The sequence below is a fragment of the Pleurodeles waltl genome, chromosome 1_2 (genome assembly GCF_031143425.1).
Source record: "Pleurodeles waltl isolate 20211129_DDA chromosome 1_2, aPleWal1.hap1.20221129, whole genome shotgun sequence".
Lineage (NCBI taxonomy): Eukaryota > Metazoa > Chordata > Amphibia > Caudata > Salamandridae > Pleurodeles > Pleurodeles waltl.
In genome coordinates, this window is record NC_090437.1 from 989690265 (window position 1) to 989716319 (window position 26055).

Here is a 26055-nt window from a genome sequence, read left to right on the forward strand (position 1 = left end):
ACCACCGCCGGAGTCACAGCCCAGGAGGGCCCAAGTCTCGTTACTGGTCAGGAGACCACCGCCGGAGTCACAGCCCAGGAGGGCCCAAGTATCGTTACTGGTCAGGAGACCACCGCCGGAGTCACAGCCCAGGAGGGACCAGGATCCCACAGCCCCGCTGGGCAATGATGGAACGTCAAGCCACACACCAATGTCCAGTGTGGAGATCGTCATGCCACACACCAATGTCCAGTGTGGAGATCGTCATGCCACACACCAATGTCCAGTGTAGAGATCGTCATGCCACACACCAATGTCCAGTGTGGAAATCGTCATGCCACACACCAATGTCCAGTGTGGAGATCGTCATGCCACACACCAATGTCAGTATCCGAACCGCCATGTCAGAGCACCGCTGAACAGTCCATAGATCGGCATGGCTAAGCACCGCTGAACAGGGCAAAGACCGCCATGGTGAAGACCGCTGAACAGGGCAAAGACTGCCATGGCTAAGCACCGCTGAACAGGGCAAAGACCGCCATGTCAAAGCACCGCTGAACTGGGCAAAGACCACCATGGTGAAGACCGCTGAACAGGGCAAAGACTGCCATGGCTAAGCACCGCTGAACAAGGCAAAGACTGCCATGGTGAAGACCGCTGAACAGCGCAAAGACCGCCATGGCTAAGCACCGCTGAACAGGGCAAAGACCGCCATATCAATGCACCGCTGAACAGGGCAAAGACCGACATGGTGAAGACCGCTGAACAAGGGAAAGACTGCCATGGCTAAGCACCGCTGAACAGGGCAAAGACCGCCATGTCAAAGCACCGCTGAACAGGGCAAACACCGCCATGGTGAAGACCGCTGAACAGGGCAAAGACTGCCATGGCTAAGCAGCGCTGAACAGGGCAAAGACCGCCAGGGTGAAGACCGCTGAACAGGGCAAAGACTGCCATGGCTAAGCACCGCTGAACAGGGCAAAGACCGCCATGTCAAAGCACCGCTGAACAGGGCAAAGACCGCCATGGTGAAGACCGCTGAACAGGGCAAAGACTGCCATGGCTAAGTACCGCTGAACAGGGCAAAGACCGCCATGGTGAAGACCGCTGAACAGGGCAAAGACTGCCATGGCTAAGCACCTCTGAACAGGGCAAAGACCGCCATGTCAAAGCACCGCTGAACAGGGCAAAGACCGCCATGGTGATGACCGCTGAACAGGGCAAAGAGCACCATGGTGAAGACCGCTGAACAGGGCAAAGACTGCCATGGCTAAGCACCGCTGAACAGGGCAAAGACTGCCATGTCAAAGCACCGCTGAACAGGGCAAAGACCGCCATGGTGATGACCGCTGAACAGGGCAAAGACTGCCATGGCTAAGCACCGCTGAACAGGGCAAAGACCGCCATGTCAAAGCACCGCTGAACAGGGCAAACACCGCCATGGTGAAGACCGCTGAACAGGGCAAAGACTGCCATGGCTAAGCAGCGCTGAACAGGGCAAAGACCGCCAGAGTGAAGACCGCTGAACAGGGCAAAGACTGCCATGGCTAAGCACCGCTGAACAGGGCAAAGACCGCCATGTCAAAGCACCGCTGAACAGGGCAAAGACCGCCATGGCTAAGCACCGCTGAACAGGGCAAAGACCGCCATGTCAAAGCACCGCTGAACAGGGCAAAGACCGCCATGGTGAAGACCGCTGAACAGGGCAAAGACTGCCATGGTGAAGACCGCTGAACAAGGCAAACACTGTGTGGGTATGAATAGGCCGCCACATCAGGCATCCTTATCCCATGTGCAGCTGGGACAGTGACAGGACATGAACTTTCACGGGGAGACTCATCCTGTCTGGGCACCAGTCCCACCCAGTACCAGTAGAGAACTGCAGATACTTGCGAAAATGTGGCTTTGCATTCCCCAGGATGGTCTAGTGGGCAACCCACCCAATGTAAAGACTTGTGAGACTGTGGCTTTGCACTCCCCAGGATGTAACAGTGGGCAACCCACCCACTGTAGAGACTTGTGAGACTGTGGCTTTGCACTCCCCAGGATGTAACAGTGGGCAACCTACCCACTGTAGAGACTTGTGAGACTGTGGCTTTGCACTCCCCAGGATGTAACAGTGGGCAACCTACCCACTGTAGAGACTTGTGAGACTGTGGCTTTGCACTCCCCAGGATGTAACAATGGGCAAACCACCCACTGTAAAGACTTGTGAGACTGTGGCTTTGCACTCCCCAGGATGTAATAGTGGGCAAACCACCCACTGTAAAGACTTGAGAGACTGTGGCTTTGCACTCCCCAGGATACATCAATGGGCATGGAGCCCCGTCGTGGATCGGGCTTCGCATTCATCTGGCTGAGGTGCCCCCCCTTCCCTTCCCCCTGAGGTGCCTGTAGTGTTTCTATCTGATGCCCCGGCAGTGTTCTCTCCGATTTTGGTAAGGTATCTATTGTGGGCCTCGCCCATGCATTTTTGGACTGTTGGTGCACGGACATTGTTGTGTACATATCTGCACTACTTCTTGTATTCTATATATAATTATGACAGATTTCGAGATATATATCAGTATTTTTTTGTATGACATGTATATTTGCACATTACAATGTTTGACCGAAATTCGCTTTGGCTTTGCATTCTTCCGGGGGGATTGTGGGTTGTTCATGTGATATTTTTGACTGCATTGGTGTGTATGTTGTGATATGCGAGGGTGAGGGTGGGGGTGTTTGGTGGGTGTCCCCCTAACTTTTGCCTCCCCCCTCCCCGTGTCGTAGATGCAGTACTCACCGGTATCTTCTGTGCCTACGTCGCTGTTGGTCGTAGAGGAGCAGAAAGAGAAAGGCAGGTAGGATTTGGAGTTCTGGCTCCATGGAGTCGTCATTCCTCGTGGAGTGTGTTAAGGTGAGCGTTTTCCCATAGCAAAAGCTGTTTCCGCCGTGTTTTTATCCACGGAGAATCCGCCCCGGAAAAGGTGGCGGATTGGCCTGTCATAATAGTGTGGGCGGTACATTGTCTCCCGCCTGTCTGTTTGTCTGTACCGCTGTGGCGGGCGATGTGTTAAAGTGGCTGTCTTTGTTGGCGGTTTCCGCCAGGGTCGTAATTCGGCCTGTTTGCGGTATTTCCGCAGATTTAACACTGTCCGCCAGGGTTGTAATGACCACCTAAGTCTGACCCACTGCGGGTGACTAGCAGTACCTCATCTCTACCCAAGGGCAGGGATGACTGGGCAGCCGAGTGCATGACATAATTGGGTTCTCAGGGAAGCTTTGGTCACTCAGGTCTCATCCGTTTCTCTCAGTTACCTTAGTCTCACGTATAAATGACAAACAGAGGCAGTATATGTTTCAATATTGATTTTAATAAAATAACTGCATCTTAGATAGCAAAGTGTGAGCTGCAGTAACCAGGACGACACAACATGACAGTATTAAAATTGTGACGAGGAGCGTGAAGCATAGAAATAACGCTATCATATTGTCACTATAGTCAATAGACTAACTCTTACCTAGGCTATAATAAAGCACAGTATGTTAAGCTCTAATTTTGCCCTTCAGGTTCCCCTGTGAAGACATCATCCCCCATACCTAAAAAAAAAAGGCCTGCGGTCTGCGTCAGCATCAGTAGCGAAGCATTCAGCAATCAGCATACAGTCGTGGTTCTCTGACTGGTATCTCCCTCTAACGCGTAAGGGACAAGGAAGTGTTTTTATAACAACACAGCTGATGTTCTGAGAAAAGGTCCCTACGTAAAGATGTGTGTTTTCTACGAATGTTGGAGATTAAACTTCTACCACATTCACCGGCAATGTACCATGCTGTAGCCTTGGAAGAAGCAAAGAGTGAGCAAGAATGTCTTGTTTGAGAACAGAGTGCTGGCCTAGGCAAAAACTGTTAGATAAACAGAAAATAAAACAAGACCGTAAAAGTGGCTATTGTAACAATAATAAAGTAAAGCCAAATAAAATATATCTAGGTTAGAGTGCACAGCGGCTTGGCCTAGTGTGTAAAAATAACGTGCATGGAGCTATAGCTAAAATAGCTACATAAAAATAGTATATTCGGAAGGTCACACTTATATCCCTCAGTGAATATACAAGGAGTTCATCATCCCTCAACAGTTGTATGATGGGTTCCCCCTAGTTGGGGATGCAACTAACCAGGCAAGCAGTCTCCCTGCTTTGCCCTCTTCATTGTGCACTTTCACCAAGTAATCACTGTAATCTAAACAACGGAGGCGGTCTAGTGCCTTAAAGTAATCCTCTCTAGTGTCCTCATGTACGTCACCTACCCCCTCTTCGAGCCCTAGCCAGTTATCTAGCTTCTGAAGTCGATCCTCCAGCCCCTTAAGCTCTTCCTCCAGCCCTTTCCTTGCTCCCACCCTCTGGCCCTCGGCTCACCACCTTCAGAGCCTCCCATTCGGTTAGCCTGGTAGTGGCCTTTCCTTGATTGTGATCGAAAAATTCTGTCATGGCCTTTTGTAATGACTCCTTAAAGGGAATATCTTCAAGCACCAGGGGGTTAAGACACCAGAGGAGTATTGCTGGCCTCTCCGGCAGGGGTCAGTATTTCAGTAACAACGGGCTGTGGTCTGACAAAGTGTGCCCCAGATACTCCGTGTATAGTGCAGAATGATGAAGAAGTGTATAGTGCAGTGATGAAGAACATAAAAACATATCTAACCTAGTGTGTAATTTGTACACCAGTGAGTAATAAGAGTAGTCTTGAATTTGGGCATGGTGTGCTCTCCATATTTCTAGTAAGTCCCAATGGGTCAACCACTGTTGCAGACCCTCAGATAATTTCTGCGCTGGGGCTCCCAATAGTGGAGAAGAAGATTTATTGAGTTCTACATTTATTACACAATTAAATTCACCACTCAGTAGTAGACCTCCAGCCCCCAGGGTAGCCAAGGGGTGCGACAACTCGTCAAAAACAGCACCTGGTCCTTCTTTGGGGCGTAAATAGATCCTAAGATTGTTTCTTTACCCAAAAGCCTGCCTTTGACCGACGTAAGTCCCCTCTTTATCAATCAGTGCGTGCATGTGTTCAAACAGGACCCCTGCCCTTACCCATATGAGCACTCCCCTTTGTTGTAGTATAGCAGCGATTAGATTAAGCATTAGCAGAAGACATCTTGTATTTAGTAACTATTGTGAACATTTCACGGAATCCATTTTGCATTCATGGCAGCCATTTTCTTTGCCACATGCTGCCACATGCTGCCACGTACTCTGTCCTACCTTTCTGTTAACTACTCTTGAAAATCTGCCTAGTGACAAGTTATATTTAGCATCTCCCACTTTCGCACATGCTCAGTAAGGTCTGCAGCTGTTAGTCCTTGAAAACTGTCAGCTCCTCCTACCTGTCGACTGTGCATTTCCACATGACCTTACATGTATGCAAGTCTTGCTTCTATAATTGTACCACCTCCTTTTAGCCCCTGTGTGGGTATAAAAGGACCATGCTCTCTAAGTTCAATGTGCTACTTCAAACATTACCGAAGGGTGCTGTTTGAACTGTAGTACCACCTCATGAGGTTAATAAACTTTGGTGGTCAGTACAACCTCGGCGGTCTTTTAACAAGACCGCCGAGGGACCGCCGTGCGGAAGACCGCCAGTAGTGGCGGTTTGCTGCTCGGCGTATTATGACTGTTGGCTGCTCTCCATCCTTTTTTTACGACGGAGAGCCGCCAAAAGCCATACTGGCGGGCAGCGGGGAAGTGGAGGTTGCTCCACTTCCACTGCCACGCCAACAGAACACTGCCCACCGAATCACGTCCTGTGATTCGGCGCGGCGGTGTTCTGTTGGCGGTGTGGTGTCGGCGGAGCAGCTCCCATGGCCCCCGTCCCCTCCCGGAGGATCGAAGGACAAGGTAAGTCGATCGTCCGTTAGGAGGGGGTGGGGGGTGTTGTGTGGGTGCATGGGGATGTGTGCGTCTGTGTATGTAGAGGGGGGTGTGAGTGCGTGTATGCTTGCGGGTGTGTTGCGTGTGTTGGGAATGAGTGTGTGTATGTCTGTATGTATGTCTGTATGGATGTGTGCGTGTATGTCTGTATATGGGTGTGCGTGTCTGACTGAGTGTGTGGATGTAGACATGTATGTTGGTGTGTGTGCGTGTATGTGTGCTGGTGGTGCCTGCGTGCGTGTCGTGTGTGTGAGTTATGTGATGTTGGGGGTCGGGGTGGGGAGGGGGGCCCTGCCACCTTTGGGGGGTGGCAGGGATGGTGGGGGGTGTAGGGGAGGGAGTCGGGGTGGGGGAGACCCCTATCAGTGCCAGGGAAGGAATTCCCTGGCACTGATGGGGCTTACCGCCATGGATTCCATGGCGGTTCCTACCGCTGGAAATCCACAGCGGTAAGCCGGGTCGAAATACCGGCGGCGGTATTGTGACGGCCGCCGGGCTGGAGACCCAGGTCTCCAGCCCAGCGGGCGGAACGGTGAAGCGGCGGATGATCATGGTGGAAACCGCCATGGTCATGATACTAAAAAAAAGACCGCCAGCCTGTTGGCGGTCTTACCGCGGCTTTAACACCGCCCACCAGCGTTGTAATGACCCCCTTTGTCTTTTATTTCAGTTTCTGTGCCAACTTCTTCCTACATGGTCTGAGGACTTCGTGCAGAGAAATGTGAACCCCTTGCACTAGTAGGCCTTGCTGAGGCTTACTTCAACAAATTGGCGCCCGAACAGGGACTCATCGGCGACTCGGATGCCCAAAGGATTGGTCGCGACAAAGGATTGGGATCTCGCTGCGGACGATCAATGCCTGAGGAGACCCGAGTCTTGGCAACCACGGCATTTTTCCCTTCTTTCTGATTTGACCATCCAGGTGGCGCCGGTCCTCGACTGAGATCCTTTTTGTTCATTCGTCATGCAGTGACCATTTGGTCGATTTTAGAACTTGGCAGTTGGAACCTGGACACCCTGTGATTGGTAAGAGCCGTTTTACGGCACTTGCTGTGGGTTTTGATGCCTTTGTTGGGTAATGTAGTTTAGCACTACTTACTGTGGCTCTCGTGTTTTGGGTGACTAGTCAATTTGTGTCCTTTGAATTGATATATAAATTGCAATTTTTATAGGCAGGTAATGAGGAGAATTTTCTCCAATTTAATTTTGATTTGACCGGCACCTTATGTGCTACTTTGATTATAATATTGCATATTCTGCACTATTTTTTGGCATGCCTGTTTTTAGCGCACTTCGTAGGATGTGTTGCTTTTGTAATGGTACCAATTTGAGACTGGAAGAATCACAACCGGCACCCCCAGAGGGGACGCCAAATAGAGATATGTATGTTAAACATGGTCTTTCTTCTATAATGTACAGCACATTATGGAATAAATACACTTGTGCGGATCCTGAGTTACGTTGGCCTATGCATGGGTCATTTGATTTGCGAAAGATTGAGTATGTGGAACAATGTATGTGTAAGCGAAAGTCTAGGCAAGATATGTTTGACTGTGTACGAATGTGGGAGAAAGAAGTGCGTGGATGAGTGAAGCGTGAGCAAGCCTTGCTTGAGAAAGAACAGCGGAAGAATGTATATGTGAAAGCATTGGAAATGAGAAAGAAAGAAACAAATGACTTAAAGGAGCTAAAAGAGAAAGAACGTAAATTACAGGTAACTGGCCAATACACCGTTAGGCAACCTCTCTATCCTATCCTTAATAAACCACATGATGATTTAATGTTATTAGATCGCCCACCACCTCCGTATGTCGTTCCTTCTGCCCCTCATGAGTTAGTTAAGGCCTCCAGTTTGGAGCAACAGAAGATGCGAGACAGTCGCTCTATGTTGCCTGCTGACCATGCGTCTGAGCTTAGATCTATTGCTCGTAAAACAATTTGTAGCATTGTCTCTGCTTCTGAACTTTTAGACAACATGAAAGGGTGGACGGAAAAGGAAAAGCTATATTTTACTGAGGCATTTGGCTCAGAAGTTATTGAACTATATCGGAAATATTCTGATGAGTTAGAGCCCGATGATGTAGCAGCTGATCATTAGCAAATGCGTGATGGTCTTTTCGTTTTCTCCCAGGTGGCTGATGCAATCAGGCGATGGGTGAAATTATGTGTTACGGCAGTCCGCTTGCAAGAGGAGAAAAGGGCTGTGGACGTAGTTGCACGGACATCTCAGACCGATGGGGTGCAAGCTTCCATCTTCGGAACAGATAAGACTATGATAGTTCACGTGAAACCAATGCGGGAGGCCGCGCCTTTGTATGTTCCTCCTAAAGGATTGGGTACAAGTGATGATAAAACTTCTGTTGATGCTAAGGGTTATTTTATTTATAATTGGGTGTATACTCCTTGGAATAGGGCAGATGTAATGGCACTTAAAACAGCATTACCTGACCCGCGGAAAAATCTAGCCACGTTTTATGAGGAAGTTGAGGGAGGAATTAGTTCTTGTACTATGACTTTGGCTGACATTGATTTTTTTTCGGATTGATACTACCACCAGATATGTGGAGAACTGTTCGTAAAATTGATGATCGTGCAGTTTTTGGGGCATCATGGAAAGAATTAGAACAGATGGACGGGGACAGGGAACCTGCGAAAAAGCCATATCAGTTGATTCTAGATCTTCCTGCAGCCATATTGGTTAAGTTAAAAATGATTATTCCCCCTAAAAAGATAGATTGGACTGTTTTAGCGTCTTGTAAGCAAAAGGCAGATGAATTGGTCTCTGATTTCTTTACACGCTTTGAAGAAGCATTTCATGATTTTAGCGGCCAGTTATTGTCAGATGATACGGGCAGACATTTGTTTGTCGATAAATATGTCACACATCTGTTACCAGGAATAGCTAGTTGTCTAAAAGCTAGTGAAAGTTCATGGATTACCTCTACTCCGGTTTCTCTTTTGACTATGGCTCAGTATTATGAACGTCAGGAATTAGAAGCAAAGGGTAGCGAGGAGAAAAAGATTAAAGAATTAAAGACGAAGGTTATGTTGGCTCAAGCTTATGGTCCGCCTTTTAGAGGGAGTGATAGAGGTGGACGTGGATCTTATGGTTCTTCTTACACTCGTTCAAATGTGTCTGTTGATCAGTGTGCGTATTGTAAGAAATTTGGGCATTGGGCTGCCGATTGTCCAGCACTACGTGTTCAGCAGTGTTCATGTGGTTGGGGACAAATGAGAAATCGCTCAGGATATTCAGGACCTAGAAGAAGCACGAATGATCATGCTAGGGTTGATGCTAATGTACGAGGGCAGGATGGGTTTAACACTTTTGATAGACAGAACCAATACCAGATGTCTAACCATGTGCAGCCTGATTTCCAAGATTCTGCTTATGCATAGGATTGCCTAGGATGGGGTAAGGAATCAGTTGAAGTTCAAGTAGATCAGAGGGGTCCCTATGTTACAGCACATGTTTTGGGTTCTACTGATCAGTTACTGGTTGATACAGGAGCTACTCGTAGCGCCTTGTCTAAACAATTGATTCCAAGGGCTCCCCTGTCTGGCTTAACCATTACATCGATAGGTTTCGATGGAACACCTTCCCCTAGCCCATTGTCACAACCACTTGCATTCCATGTTGATAAATTTACTGCTCCATGTCCATTTTTGCTTTCTCCAAATACACCAGACAATATTGTGGGTCTTGATATGCTCAAGTATTTCAGGGCTACAATACGATGCTCTCCTGAAGGGGTGCGTGTTATTTTAAATGATAATCATCCTGTGATGGAAAGAGTTTGTCTTGTTAAAGAGGATATTGCATTAGCTTCACTCCCTAGTACTTTGTGGGCTACTTCAGATACTGATGTGGGACAAATGATTATTCCACCGGTACATATTAGTGTCAAGGAGGGAGCTGTATTGCCACGTTTGCCTCAATACATAATTTCACAGGAGGGCGAAGAAGCACTCACACGAATTGTGCATGATCTTATTGCAGTTGGAGTTGTTGAGGAAGTTCTGTATAATGTTTGTAACAGTCCGATTCTTCCTATTCTGAAAAAGGATACTGATACCAGGATTTACCGATTCATTATTCATTTACGAGAAGTCAATAAGATTGTGATACCACAATATCCTGTGGTATCTGACATCACAACACTTCTTACTTTGGTTCCCCCGACAGCAACTACGTTCTCTGTGATAGACTTGGAGAATGCTTTCTTTTCGATCCCTATTCATCCTGACAGCCGATATTTGTTTGGTTTTACTTTGAATAAACGATCATATAGATTTTGCAGAGTTCCTCAAGGCTATACGGAGAGTCCAAGTACTTATAGTCAAGCGTTAAAACGGCAACTTGATTCTTTTGTTTTGTCTGAAGGTGTGGCTCTCATACAATATGTCAAGGATATTTTGTTGGCGCCTGATACCCCTGAGCAATGTGAAAAGTGCACTTTGTCCTTACTTTTTTTCTTGCTTCACACTATCATAAAGTGTCACGAAAGAAATTGCAATATTGTAGACCAAAGGTAACCTATTTAGGTCACCTTTTGTCTAAGGAGGGCCGTGCACTTACATCAGATCGTATTCAAGCAATTTTAGACACACCAGTACCCTCTACTCAGAAAGATGTTTGTGCATTCCTTGGTCTTACTTCTTTTTGTAGGCAATGGATATTAGGGTTTTCACACATTGCCAAACCTTTGCTAGCACTTTTGACTAAAGATACTGCAATGCCCCTCCCATGGACAGATGAATGTGAGACTGCTTTCAGGCAGCTGCGACAAGCCCTTTGTTCAGCACCAGTGTTAGGTACTCCAGATTACATGAAGCCTTTTGCACTTTACGTACTTGAAAAAGATGGATGTGCATTGTCAGTTTTAGTACAGACACATGGCGATAAGCAGCGTCCCTGTGCATATTTTTCAGCAGTACTTGATCCTGTCGCTCGAGCGTTGCCTGGGTGTTTTCGTTCAGTTGCTGCAACAGCTGTGTCAATACGTCAGAGTGAAGGGATAGTTTTGTCACATAAGCTGTTGGTGTTAGTACCCCATGCGGTTGATGCTCTTTTAAATCAAACAAAGACACAACATTTAACTAGCGCTCGTATAACAGGATATGAGTTGACATTGCTGGCTCCTCACATTACACTGAAGAGATGTGCAACACTAAATCCAGCCACTTTGTTGCCATATCCGGTGACTCAGCCTCAGTCACAAGAAACACATGATTGTATATTCCTTACCGAAGAACAGACAAAGGGTCGTATTGAATTACAAGATACGCCCCTTCCAGATGTAGATGGGGAATTGTGGGTTGATGGGTCTTGTTTGAAGTTGCCAGATGGTACGACCTCAGCTGCATATGCAATCACCACAATACACACGGTAGTGGAGACAGCTCGTATACCACAGAAGTCAGCTCAAGCAGCTGAACTAATAGCTTTGACACGAGCATGTGAGCTTAGTACTGACTTATGTGTGAACATTTATACAGACAGCCACTATGCTTTTGGAGTGGCTCATGATTTTGGTTTGCTTTGGAAGGAGAGAGGCTTTCTCACATCCCACGGGATACAGATAATGCACGGAGAATTAGTGCATAACCTCTTGACTGCATTGACATATCCAAAGAAACTAGCTATTGTGAAATGTAGTGCACACAAGAAAGTGACCGATAAGATAGGGCAAGGTAATGCTCTTGCAGACCGCGTAGCACGTGAGACTGCGATGCAGCGAAGTACTACTTCTATGTATGTAGTGAAGTCACAAGCTGAACGTTGGCATAATGTTAGACAAGACGTATTAGATATACAGAAATCTGCTTCTGTGAAAGAACGTGAGCAATGGTCTGAAGATGGAGAATTGGATGATGAGGGCTGTTGGCGGAATAAGCAGATGGATAAATGGAAATTGGCTATAGCTTTTGTACAACCTATGGTTCAGATGGCACATGGGCTGGCACATGTTGGAGCTTCAACAATAACGAAGTTGCTTTCGCAAGTTTGGGAGCATTCAGAAATTTCCAGTACAGCTAAGAGAGTAAGACAGTCTTGTTTGATCTGTTTACAATACAATCCTGGAAAAGGGACACGTACTCCTGCGTGAGGGTTTGCTACACCAACTGCACCTTTTGAAGTTCTACAAATGGATTATATTCAGCTTGAACGCTGCAACAATTTAAAGTATGTCTTGGTGGTGGTATGTGCCTTCAGTAAATGGATAGAGGTGTACCCCACAAAGGATAATACTGCCATTACCACAGTGAAGGTGCTTTTGAAAGAATTTTTCCCTAGGTTTGGTGTTTGCAGACTTTTATGGAGTGATAACGGACTTCATTTTGTTGGGGAAGTTATTAAGTATGTCCTGAAAGGCTTAGGGATCAGAAGTTCCATGCGGTTTTCCACCCACAATCAGCAGGGTTGGTGGAAAGGTATAATGCTACTTTGAAGCTGAAGTTAGCGAAGATACAGGCTTCCACATCCTTAACTTGGCCGGATGCATTACCGTTGGCATTATTGTCTATTAAGTCAGTGCCACACTCTCGACTTGGCCTTAGCCCATATGAAGTGGTTTTCGGGAGGCCAATGAACATTTGGGGAGTTCCTAAACCAAAATCTGTATATGATGTACCTTGTGTCCTGATGAATGATTATTTGGCACAGTTAACCGACAATTTGGTTTCTATTCATCAACAGGTTCGAGAAGCACTTCCTGACAGATCTACAGGTGAAGGCCATGAACTCTGACCTGGTGACCAGGTGATGATTAAGTCCTTTGAAAGATCAAGCAGCTTGGAACCAAGGTGGCGAGGCCAAGAACAGGTGCTCCTTGCGACAAGGACAGCAGTTCGAGTGACGAACCGAAAGAATTGGGTCCATAGTACTCACTGCAAGACAGTGCTACCTACCTTGGTGGAACCTGCTGAGCTGACCGATCATCAAGAGATTTTGACTACGGAGAAAGGCCGTGCTATATCACCTGACGAATCTGCAGAGGGCTTCCCGGACCATATGACTTCTGGAGTGTTGCAATATAATTTGAGACTGAGGAAAGAATCTGAAAATGTTTTGAAAAAAACTGGTTGAGCTACCGCCCTGGGTTAGTGAAACAGAGAGCCAATGTGGCAAGGGGGGGGGATCAGCCATGCATTAGAGTAGTGACACCCGTCTTGGCCCGTGGTGAAGAAATCAGCGGCTGCCCAGGGATAAGAGCTCCAACGATTGTTTTTAATTCATTTCTGAAAGGGTCGATTATCACTGTTGCTAAAATGAATAACAAACTGATCATTAGTACTATGGGGTTTGTTGTTGTTTTGGTGATTATAGCAATAATCACTTGGTTTGTTGAAAAGAAGGCTCCTGCTCGTGAGTTTTTTGTTGCTACTACTCCAGTACCAGAGGATCACTATTACTTTACGCTTCCCTATCAGGAGCAGAAGCACCGTCAATCGTACTTCAATAATACTTTCATTCAGATGTTGCATCATACTCATAATGCTACAAATACTACTAACTGTTGGGTATGTGGAATGATACCTGCGTATCAAAAGAAAGGAAGAACACCTTTCATTCCTCTTCCTTTTTCACACAATGGTTCTTGTCAAGCTTGGTACACGCTTTTGTTTGCATCTGGAAAACGCACAGAGGGCGGACTTCTTTTTCGTCTTAATAAAGTATGCTACCAAGACAAAGATGGGTATCCCCAAGCCAAAGGAACTAAATGGGAATGGGAAGAGTATCAACCGGACAATGTTTCAATAACATACGTCTTCACAAATATACGAGACGCTGATAAGAAAGAACAATTTGTGATTTCCATTACAAAAACTAAAGCAGATTTATGTATACGTAGCATTGGGCGAATTCCAGTAGGGATAAGCTATTGTACCTTGATTTTAACTATTGAGGGTGTAAATAATAGTAGTTTTACAGCTTCACATAATACATATTTTGTTTGTGGTAACTATGGATACTACCAACTACCTGTTGGGTGGTCAGGTGTGTGTTATGTATCTTTTCTATTACCCCCTGTGTTTTTGGCCCCTGCATCATATCACCGAGATTTTAAACTGTTCAATGACATCGTTAAAAAGAGATATAAAAGGGCAATAAGTACAAATGAGGTAGACCAAACGGATACTAGCCTGCAACAATATGTTGATTTTAATTTAGGGTTGTTCCCCTTTGTGGGTGCTGTGTTAAACAGTAGGAAAGTGAGACGATTGACTAGGGCTGTGGAAGCTGTTACCAATCAGGCAGCTCTGGCACTTGGGAATATTACTGAGGAGCTCCAAATTGCGAGGATTGTAGCGCTCCAAAATCGTATGCTACTAGATGTGATATTAGCTGACCGAGGTGGTGCATGTCGCATCATCGTTAGTAGTTGCTGTGTTTTCATTCCCGATCACTCACCTTCAGTATATGATGCGATATCTAAATTGCATAAAATTGCTGCAGAAATCCACACAGAGACTGGTACTTGGACTTCTTCTGGATGGTTTTGGGCTCTTGTTTCCGCCTGGGGCTGGAAACTACTGACTATCCTGTGTGTAATGACTGCAATATTTTTCACATGCTGTATCTGTATTCAGTGTGGTCAAATGTTCTGTTCCATGTGTATTACTGCTTGTATGCCTACCAAAAGAAATATTACAGAAATGAAAGCACAACATATGTTAGATAAGGAAATAGCTGAAATGATGAGCATAAATATACAAGATGAATATTTAGATTATCCTAGAAAGACGAATGTCTTCAGCTAATGCTGAAAGGGTCGTCTGTTGTAGTTTAGCAGCAATTAGATTAAGCATTAGCAGAAGACATCTTGTATTTAGTAACTATTGTGAACATTTCGCGGAATCCATTTTGTATTCATGGCAGCCATTTTCTTTGCCACATGCTGCCATGTGCTCACCATGTGCTCTGTCCTACCTTTCTGTTAACTACTCTTGAAAATCTGCCTAGTGACAAGTTATATTTAGCATCTCCCACTTTCGCACATGCTTAGTAAGGTCTGCAGCTGTTAGTCCTTGAAAACTGTCAGCTCCTCCTACCGGTCGACTGTGCATTTCCACATGACCTTACATGTATGCAAGTCTTGCTTCTATAATTGTACCACCTTCTTTTAGCCCCTGCGTGGGTATAAAATGACCATGCTCTCTCAGTTCAGTGTGCTACTTCAAACATTACCGAAGGGTACTGTTTGAACTGCAGTACCACCTCATGAGGTTAATAAACTTTGCCTTTTATTTCAGTTTCTGTGCCAACTTCTTCCTACATGGTCTGAGGACTTCGTGCAGAGAAAGGTGAACCCCTTGCACTAGTAGGCCTTGCTGAGGTTTACTTCAACACCTTGAGTAGGCCGAATGTGCATGGTGTAGTTGTTCTACCTCACCCTGTACTAAGTGGGTCTCTTGCAACATAACTATTTGCACCCCTCTGCGTTATAAATATCTGTGGATTTTATATCTCATAGCAGCCAATCCCATTCATCTCACATTCCAGGTTACAAATGACACTGTAGGCCTTGATTCATCCATTCACGCCATAGACATGCATGTGTGTGGTATTCTCCAATGGGTTCTCCACTCTGCCCTATGCATCCCTCTGACCCCCAAGATCCGCAACAACAGTTCCCACAAATAACTCCCTTGCCCCCGGGCAAACCTAGAAAACAAAAGCTTTAGTAGAAGACCACCATTTCCTTTTCCCTGGGATGGAAGTCTTCCTATGAGGGAGGAGCAAGGAAGGTCTCAAACCAGCATTCCACTCCAACCTCATATAACACAAAGTAAGACTTCATCTGGTTTCTCAGGATCCAGGCTACCATTGACACCCCCCTGTACTACCAACACAGCTTCAGGGACAGACCTTTTTGTCCATGGGCACAGCAGCACTGGCCACCCAGGTCCTCTGGGGGAAGCAGTCCAGTATCTCCGCCCTCACATAAGGTCTTTAGCAGTCTGTGGGGTCACAACCGGCAAACCTTCCTCCAATAAACGTGAGGACCCAGAGCCAGACACTCTCGAGCCCGGGTCCGATACGTCATCTGATTTGTCATCAACTCAGAGCGTGATCGCCATTTCTGCCACAGCCTGTAGCGCCGCCACTCTCTCCCATTCCGTCTGCGAGGGAGAAGGTCTGGTCCGGAAGGATCCCCTCATTTGCCTTTAGGTTTCGTCCTTGGTCGTCTGTCGGGTAACTCAGGTTTACTTTTGGGTGTTGGGCGTGGTGCTCTGCCTTATATGCGTCAAACCAAGCCCAGGCTTCTTCGGGCAAGGTGCAGAAGTGTGTAGTTCCATCCTGAATGAGCCATAATTTCGCCGGGAACATCAGTGAATATTGCAATCCTTCCTCCCTGAGGGCCTCCTTCACTGTTTGATAAGAAACCCTTTGTGTCTGCACTCTGGCAGTGTAGTCCGGGAACACCAACACCTTTCTGTTCCCCAGTAGGTAGTGTCCCTTGTTGCATGCTTTACGGAGTATGACATCCCGATCTTTGAAATTTAGTCAAGTCTGTGGGCCCTTTCTAATGCAAAGAAGGGAGTGAGGCAGTCCGGCGCTACCTCTCTCTGTAACCACTGTTCCAGAAATATCACCATGTCGGTGCCCTCAGACCCCTTTTGCAGTCCCACTAGTCATATGTTCTTGCGACGATTGCGGCCTTCCGCATCCTCTGCCCTTTGTTCCAGGACTTTCACCTTCTCAGCAGGCCCACACCGGTGCAAGTCAGTTCAGCGTGTTCCACCAAGGCATATAAAATTTTAACTCAAATGTATGTCGGAACAATGCATGCTGGAACCACGCATGCCTGAACAACGCGGTCGGAACAAAGACTGCGTTGTTACCACTAATGCCTTTACCACAAATACCTTAACGATTTTTCGTTGTAAAGGCATTCCTGGTAAAGGCATGCGTAGAATGGCATGCATTGTTCCAGCATGCGACCCCCCTAACCCCTGTCCCTAAAACCTAAAACTACCCTGACCACCCACCCCACCCCTAAAACCTAAACTACCCCAAACCCCTACCATGCCCCTAAAACTACTGCGACCCCCTACGCCACCCCTAAATCCTAACTCTAAACCAACCCCCCACCCCGCCCCTAAAACTACAGCGACCTCCCACCCCTGCCCCAAAAACCTAAAAGTACCTGACCCCCATCCTCGCATCTAAAACCTAAAACTACCCGACCCTCAACCCCTCCCCTAAAACCTGAACTACCCCAACCCCCCACCCCTGCCCCAAAAACCTAAAGGTACCCGACCCCTACCCCTAAAACCTAAACTACCCCAACCCCACCCCGCCCCTAAAACTACTGCGACCCCCCCACCCCACCCCTTAAACCAAAAACTACTGCGACCCCCTACCCTGCCCCTAAAACTACCCTGACCCCTGCCCGTAAAAAACCTAAAACTACTCCAACCCCCACCCCGCCCCTAAAGGTACCTCAACCCCCCACCCATATAACCTGAACTATCCCAATCCCCTACCCTACCCCTAAAACTATTGCAACCCCACCCCTAAAATCTAAAACTACCCCAACACCCCGTCCCGCCCCTAAAACTACTGCAATCTTCCACCCTGCCCCTAAAACCTAAACTACCCCAACCCCCAGCTCCTCACCTAAAACTACTGTGACCCCCCCACCCCGCCCCTAAAAACTAAAACTACCACTACCCACGCCCCTAAATCTACCCCCACCCCTACCCCAGCCCCACTTACCTGACCGCGTCCTCTCTCCGATCCTGAGTCTGTTTTCCTCTGCTTTAACCACGCAAGTTCGTTGTTCAGACATGTGTGGTTAAGGCTGAGGAAAACAGGGTCGTTGTTCAGGAAAGCATTGTTCCACTTTCGTGGACAACGACCTTTGTTGTTCCCGTGTCGTTCTTCAGGCTGCTTCCGTTTTGACTCTCTCTGCCAATTTGTGGTGTTCTGCCCTTAACTGACCCAGTCCTACTGACACTGCACTGATGTCTTGTTGCAGTGCTTGTTTAGTGTCTGCGATGGTGGCCAGCACTTTATCTAGGTGCATATGGATGGAGGCCCTATTGATGTCCTGGGTATCTCCCCCAGCGCCTGTTGCACCAGGGAAGCCTCACCGGCTCCTGGGCAATCATGTTCTTTTAATTCTGTGGCTTGCCCATGGTGGTCTCTGCAATGTGGCGGCTCCCCCAAGGCGGGCCTGTTCTCCCCGGTGTCGGCATCAAGGCTTATCAGAGGACCAGGGGGAAGAAAGGAACTACCAGCCACTGTCCTGTACCTGTGTTCTCTGCTGAAGTGCCTCTTTACCCCTTCAGCTGTTTCATAGGAGCGTCCTCCCGAATTCAGCCACCTCTCCCAAGCCAGCTAGCTATCCCCATAGTTCATGAGGTGTACAGCAGGGTCGCGGACGCTCACGAGGCTCCCAGACCACTCACGTGCTGTTTTCTCCAAGCGTGGCCCCTTGAGTTACGAATTCAGTTCGGGCTGCCCTTTTTCTCCAGACATTTTTGCCAACTATGGCTTGGCCCTCCAGCTTACCGGCTGTCCGTAGCTCCCTCTGCTGTGACCAGGAGTCTCTCAGGAGTGTGGGGACAGCCCCGGCTGCTCGTGCAGGACACACAGTTGCACAGTTGCTGCTCTTCATTGCCCCACCCCTGGCCCAATCCTCTCCCAGGCAGCCGACTCTCAGTAACTCCTCTTGACTGGCCACAGGGCTCCTCAGCTCCGGGGCCCGTGATGTCACTGCACCTCCTTCTCTCCTGCTGCACCGCCCCTACCGTCACGTAGGCTGGGGTGTCACTTCTTCGTCACCGTCTGTGTCTCCCGCCGTCTGCAGCCCAGGAACCACAGCTCTCAAGTGCCGCAGGTTCCTATCAGGGGATCAGGCTGTGCAAGGGTGCCTCCCACACCAGCCTTAGTCACTTTTTTTTTTTTTTTAATATATTTTTATTCTTAACAATTACTGCCATACAAATATATATCATGTTATGACATAATCAAGTTCTCATTCTATTCACAGATATCGTTGTTATTAGCCCAGATTAATTTTTGTTGTTCTGGAAATATTACATCACGTTACTCATATTAACTGTGACTCTCGGTAGAGCTCCTTCAGATTCGGTACGCTGGTCCCACTTGTCTACATTTCCCCACAAATGTGTGTGTCTTAGAGTGATTTACATTTTGTGTCCACAGTGTAGGCTAACCTTGTGTTAGATCAAAATTAAACATTAAACTCAAACTTAAACTTGTTGGCACTGTGTAGATCAAGTAGCTACATTTGTTGGAGTTTGTCATGCTTGGGTTTCACTTGTGAGTGGGAAATTGTTCTACGTTTACTCCCTACATGCCCTGCTGGCCGGGCTACCTTCAATACCCTGTGTATGTCTGCCTTCCAGGGCTCCCAGTTAGGTTCGGCTGTCATTACAGTACTGGTTCTACCGCTGGACTTGCTATTCCATCATTAGGACGCTCTCTAGTGGCCCGAGGTCTGCCCCCGTGTCTTCCTGACTACTTGGGCCTCTATTTGCTGGCTCCTCCATGGGTGCTCCCGTCTCCCTCATTGTGTCTTCCCAACTTGTCACCATGTCCTCCCATTCGGGCGCTATTGGATTCTGACGCCATCCTCTTGCTTCCTCCCTCCTCAGAGCTTGCATTTCAGCCCTGGACCATTTCGACACGTCTCGTTTCCACTCAGACAGAGGGGGTCATCCCGGGGCCTTCCACCCTTTTGTGATCAGCCTCCTATAAAGGACTAGAGCTAAGTCCAGAAATTGCCCTCCCACCTTCCCTCGTGGGCGTCCCCTCCCAAGACCCAGCAGGCACCTAGCGGGAGTCGGGGATAGGGAAATCTCGAGTACTCTTGATAGATCAGCCATTACTGCCCCCCAGCCCAGCTGAATCTCCGGGCAGTCCCATACCATATGGTCATAGTCAGCATCTGCGACCTTGCATCTCAGGTATACCCTAGGGGTTCTGCCATATATTAGCGTCAGTCGTGGTGGTGTGAGGTACATCCTATGGAGGTAATTATATTGGATATATCTCAACCGTGTATTGCAGGCGACCCCCCGAGGGTAGGCCAATGCCCTGTTCCATTCTGCATCTGAGAGTTCTCCGCCCATCGTTCTTCCCCATCTCTCCCTCAATGGGCATAGCGGGTCCAACCCTTCCTCAACCTGGACCCGATACAATTTAGTAATTAGGTGGGCCTCCTCACCCGCAGTCAGCAGGAGATGTAACACCTTATGAGTAGTAGGCTCAGCATTAATCGTGCCCCAGTGCTTTTTCAGGGTGTGTTCCAGCTTACGAAACAGCAAGAACTGTCCCCGGGGGACCCCTCCGTCTATAAGATCATTGAAGGACTTAAGGACCCCTTCACGGAACAGTCCCACAGTTGTCTCCACTCCCGCCCTCTTCCATGGCCCCAGTCCCGAGCTCCCCGGAGTGTCCCCACCTGGTTCAAGCACAATAACTGATAATGGTAGCGCCTGTGAGTACGGTGGGCCAACACCAACCCTTTTTGCGCATCTCTTCCAACACGATATTGCTATTCTTGTCATCAGGCTTTCCGTCTGGGGGGATATCTTACTATTTATCATGCGTGCAGTAATCTGATTTGTGTCAATTACTTCATGGGTGGTGCACCTGTCTAACTGACCTTTCCCGGCGAACCACCCGGCTACCCATTGTAATTGGGACACCAGGTAGTAAGCTTCAAAGTCTGGGGCGCCCAGTCCACCCAGGTGGGCTGGTCTGCAGAGAGTCGATAGCGAGGTACGTTTGCGGCCGTTGTCCCATTTCAGCTCTCTCAGCAGGGTATTCAACTCACGGAACCATGCCGGGGGATCTGCAGGGGTAAATTAGCGAAGAAGTAAAGGAGACGGGAGCCTCAGTCACCTTTATGCAGGATTAAAGAATAGGCTGAAGCGGATCTCTCTGCTCATGCGTCCGCCATTTATGGACTCCAAGCCAAGCCCCCTTACTTGCCTCTCCTCAATGACATTTTAATAACAGTCTCTCTTTCTTTATGATCTTTGGATTGCTTTAATATATACTGACTAATGCATTCATATATTTATTATTGATTTACATCTAATTTGATGATTTGAGTTTGTAACTTTGCTAATCCTCTAATAAACCTTTATGGTTTTGAAACGGAACCACTTTCTGTCTTCATTGTGAAGCCTAATTTTCTTCAAGTTATTGTAATGTATTTCAATATTATGTCTGCCTCAGTTGGGACTGAAGATTCATTGAAAAGTGCCTTCTGAACCAGAATATACACAAGGCAAAGTGCTCTGTCACCATAACGAGAAAGTAATTAACTAGCTTTAAAACAGACATATTAGGAACACTTTGGAAATGGGCACGGCACTGAAATCTTGTACTTACAAACTTTTACCACAGGGAGAAAGCAAAGTCTATTTTCACAGCTGAAGCACGCCCATTCCGATCTATTGCTCTGACCTCCAAAATGGTGAACTCCCGTAAAATTGAGGTAGGAATCTCGATGGCAGAAAACTCCACTTCTATGCACCTTCAGATTAAAATTTCTTCAAGGTGTATAGGTGAAGTTAAGAACAGTAAATCTATACTTCCTCTATATGCATGTACCAGGGATTCCGATATCAGGGAGCCTCATTCACAACAGGGGCCGAAGGAGAACTACCCCTGGGGCACTTCCAAGAGCGTAGTGTCCATACAATGTGATGCTCTTCAAATGCAGGAGCAGGTAGTGCGGGAAACGAGAGAGGAGGAAGACGATGGAGAAGACACGAGGAGAGAGAGAGAGCTGGCGAACAGAAGCAAGAAGACGAGGAAGACCACTTCTATTTCGCAGTGGCCGCCAGAGATAATACACCTGGGATGAGAGTCGAGGAGACAGAAGACAGTGCCTCGACTGAAGATAGGAAGAAAAACGGCAACAGACTCCCGACGTGGAACCCAGTACCCAGCCAAGTCCCCGGAGGGACGTGGCTAGATCAGGTACGAACCCACATACGGGGCTCGTTCAATTTCTGTAGAGGAAAGAACAGTGGGAAAAGGGTGACAGTCAGGAAATATAGCATAAACCTTGGTAAAATACAAGGGGAAAACATATAAGTAAATGGTCGGAATATTAACTATTCCTAATACTGGATTGTTTTTTTTTGTTTTTTTCTGCTCTTCGTCACTTGCACTCATTCATGGGGAATAAAAGGGTAGAAAAGACATTTGGAAAAGAATCCACAATCAATCACTCATCCTCACTTGCCCTAACCCAATAAGAACGAGTAAAGAAATATATTGAAAACGTACCTCCTGTTCCTATATCCTTTTTTTTGTTCTCTTCTCATGTCCCGGAGCAAAAGTCACTGAATCCTGAGATGTGCCTGAAAAGGAAAATCCAACAAGAGAACATTATAAGAGGAAAAAGGGGAAGATAAGAGATACCATTACAAAAAGAAGAATAAACATTGACAGGGAAAGGGAAGGAAATGGGAAAAGACTACTAAAGAGAAGAGAAAAGAGGTTATCTGGAACAAAACGACAATATACTTTCAGGAGAGTAAAGAATAAGATGGAATAAAGAAAAGTCCCAATACATATATACAGACCAATAGTCATTTACATTGGAGGGGAGGGAGACATTGAAGGGTTCCTTATTATAGCCCACCACATCTTGGTGTCAGAAGTGGGATAACTCCTTACCAGGAAAAGGAGCGATGGAGGGGAAACCTTGCCTAGAGGACATGATCAATCAATTAGTGGAAGGACAGAGACATTTGCAGATTGTATGGGAAGAACAGTTGCAAGAAGCCAGAAACGATAGGGAAACCTTGCAAAATGCCCTTAAATGTCAAGAATAATCAGTTGGTCCATGAGACTGCTATTCAAAAGTTGACAGACACAATAGTCTCTACACGGCTCCATCCAAACGTACCTAGTTCGGTATTGCAGAAATTCCAGGACTGAGAAGACCCTGATGCCTTCTTTAAAAATTTTGAGAGGGTGGCAGCATCAGCGAACTGGCCACAAGAAGGAAGGGGACAATATGTCGCTCCCCTGTTAATGGGGACGTTACAAGCCGCCTACCAGGCCGTAGACCCAGGGGAACCACTTCATATGGGGAAATCAAGAAACCGATTTTAGAGCGAGTGAGGTTTGATACTGAATATGATTGCATTAAGTTTAGAAAAACCAAATGGATGCCAAGGGAGAATCCTAGAGCACTATATTATAGAATACGAGATTTGGGACTAAAGTGGTTGAGCCCTATTAGCACATAAGTTATCTTATTAGAACAGTTCTTAGAAGCCTTACCTACTCAGACACACAACTGGATTAAGCAACATTAAAATGTCACAACGGCAACAGTGATCGAACTGGCTTGTGCTTTCCACCGTGCCCCGGATTTCAAAATATATAACCACTAAGGACAAGCAATAGCAGGCAAACCTGTTAGTCCCATTCCCAGACCCAGAGTATTGAAAAGTCCTGAAGTGGTTTACGCTATTCAGATAAAGAACCAAATTAAACTCCCCAATGTTATCATTGTGCAGAATGGTGGCATATTGCACGTAACTGTCCACAACGACTTCCAAAACCTGAACCAATGGAAATAGGGATAACCCGGGGCAGGGGGGTATGCACAGCCCGAAACTCGACTCGGTACACCAAAGGTATGTTAGTCAATCATAAACCCCTTGATGTATTGGTTGACTCCAGGTGCAGTCAATCAATTATGAAGGTGGAACTACTAACCAAGGAACAGTGGCGACAGGAAAAATCTGTGGCCATTTGTTGTATACATGGGGATACGAAACGTTATCCCATAGCTGAGATTAAAATAAATTGGAGAGAATGGGAAGAACCCCTGATTGTAGAATAATTCCTCACTTAGTTGAGGATATGATTATAGGTACGGACTACTGCACCTTCCCTAAACTCTTGGAAAGCATAAATGGAGACAATATAACTGACCACTGGCTAAAAGACGCGCTCTTCTCACAGAACACCATTTAGTCGGGTAAGGTAAAAGTGTGGTTAAGCAGACGAAAGAAAAGAGAACAGAAGAAAGCGTTTCCAGGAGCCATTCAAAATATTTCTCTTCCTCTCTTCCCTACAGAAAAATCAGTGTTCACGAGTCCACCCCTTTTTCGAGTCAGTCAAAGGGAAGATCCCGCACTGAAAAACATGCCTCGGCTCATGCGGTCACAGAATCCACAGGACAGGTGGGTCCCTATTTTCTTGTCCAGAATGGCCTCTTGTATAGAGTTGTTCAGCAGGGAACTGTACTAAAGAGCCAAATAGTTGTACCCACTCCTTATCGGATACAGGTACTTCATTTAGCCCATAGTCAGGTGGGGGGAGGACACTATGGATGGGAAAAAAACAAAGAGTACCTTCAGCGATGTTTTTATTGGCCGGGGGTGTTTTCCGATATCCAAAATTCTGTGCTCAGTGTCCCCGATGTCAACTGATTAACCCAGGAATGATTCGGAAAGCTCTGCTCTACCCTTTACCCATCATTGATGTTCCTCTTTCCTAGGTAGGAATGGATCTAGTGGGACCTCTGACCCCCTCCTCTTGAGGATATATGTACCTTTTAGTCCTAGTGGACTACGCCACTCGTTATCCTGAAGCTGTCCCTTTGACAAGCATGACTCCGAAAAGTATTGCCTATGCTATTGTGTTTTTTTTTTCCCGGGTGGGATTCCCAATTTTCTTTTTAACATATCAGGGTATACCTTTTATGTCTTGCCTTATGTCCCAAATATGTCAGATCCTTGGTGTGAAACATATTCGCACCTCCGTCTACCCTCCTCAAACAGACGGACTAGTGGAGAGATATAACCGTACCATTAAGACCCTACTAAAGAAAACAGTATCAGATTCAGGGAGGGATTGGGATAAGAAGATACCATTAGTCGTATTCCCCATCCGAACTCATGTACAGGCGTCAACCGGACACAGTCCGTTCGAATTAGTATTCGGTAGACAAATCAGAACCCTTTTGGATATGGTGGTAGAGAAATGGGAGGAAACAGAATCAGAAAGCAAAGACCTACTCGAATATACCCAACAATTGAAGGAACAGATACAAACAGTATGGGAAGATTTTAGATCACATCTCAAAGAGACACAAAAAAAAAAGAAACATTATGATACAGGCAAAGTTTGGAGGGAATTACATGAGGGTGAGAAAGTGTTGGTCCTTTTGCCCATTTCTGAGAACAAATTGTTGGCAAAATGGCAAGGTTCGTATGAGATACTAGAGAGGGTAAGCCCTGTTACTTACCGTTTGAAGTTGTCGCAATACCCCCCAAAAAAAAAAACTATATCACATCAATCTTTTGAAGAAGTGGGAAGAGGAGGACATACCAAACCTGACTGTTGACTCTGTCTTGTTAGTGAACAACATAAAACCTCTTGAGATAAACTTATGCCCTCAGCAAGGAGATTTACAAGAGTGGGTGCCTCATATTAATCCAGACTTGCCCAGTTAGAACAAGTCCCAACTCTTAAGTATTTTACAACAACATAGGAAGCTCTTTCTCATAATTTCCGGAAGGACCCCTTTTATCCAACACAATATAGTCACCAAGGAAGTAAAAATAGTCAGTTTACAACCTTTTCAGATACCAGAGGCCCGTAGAAACTTGGTTGAACAAGAAGTATTAAGTATGCTAGATACCTATATAATCGAGCCTTCTACTAGTCCTTGGTGTTCTCCGGTTGTTTTAGTTCCAAAACCTAATGGAAAGATTTGATTTTGCATTGACTTTTGACACCTGAATGCCATCTCAGATTTTGATAACTATCCAATACCTATAGTGGATGAATTAATTGAACAACTAGGGAAAGCACGATACCTGTCTACATTAGACCTCACAAAAGGGTATTGGCAGATACCACTAAATCCACAAGATAAAGAAATATGGCCTTTTGCACCCCGTCAGGACTTTATGAATTTACTGTACTGCCTTTTGGCCTACACGGAGCCCCAGCCACATTTCAGCATTTAATGGATAGGATATTAAGACCCCATACAGGTTATGTTGCTACGTATCTGGACGATATAGTTATATATAGTGAGCCATGGGATCAGCATATACTTCATTTAACCGAGATATTTCAAACTCTACTCGAAGCAGGGCTAACAGGTAACCCAGAGAAGTGCAAATTAGCAAGAGACTCTAT

The 26055-nt window shown here is 46.5% G+C and overlaps 1 protein-coding gene across 1 annotated transcript in view; it reads right to left on the reverse strand.

Annotated features, from left to right (window-relative positions):
• Positions 1-22232, reverse strand: part of ATP10D (ATPase phospholipid transporting 10D (putative)) — a 614572-nt gene extending 592340 nt beyond the window's left edge. Inside the window, exon 1 of the mRNA XM_069201689.1 lies at positions 22171-22232. The gene's annotated coding sequence lies outside the window, so the exon portion shown is untranslated. The remainder of the gene's footprint in view (positions 1-22170) is intronic.
• Between the last annotated feature and the right edge of the window lie 3823 nt (positions 22233-26055).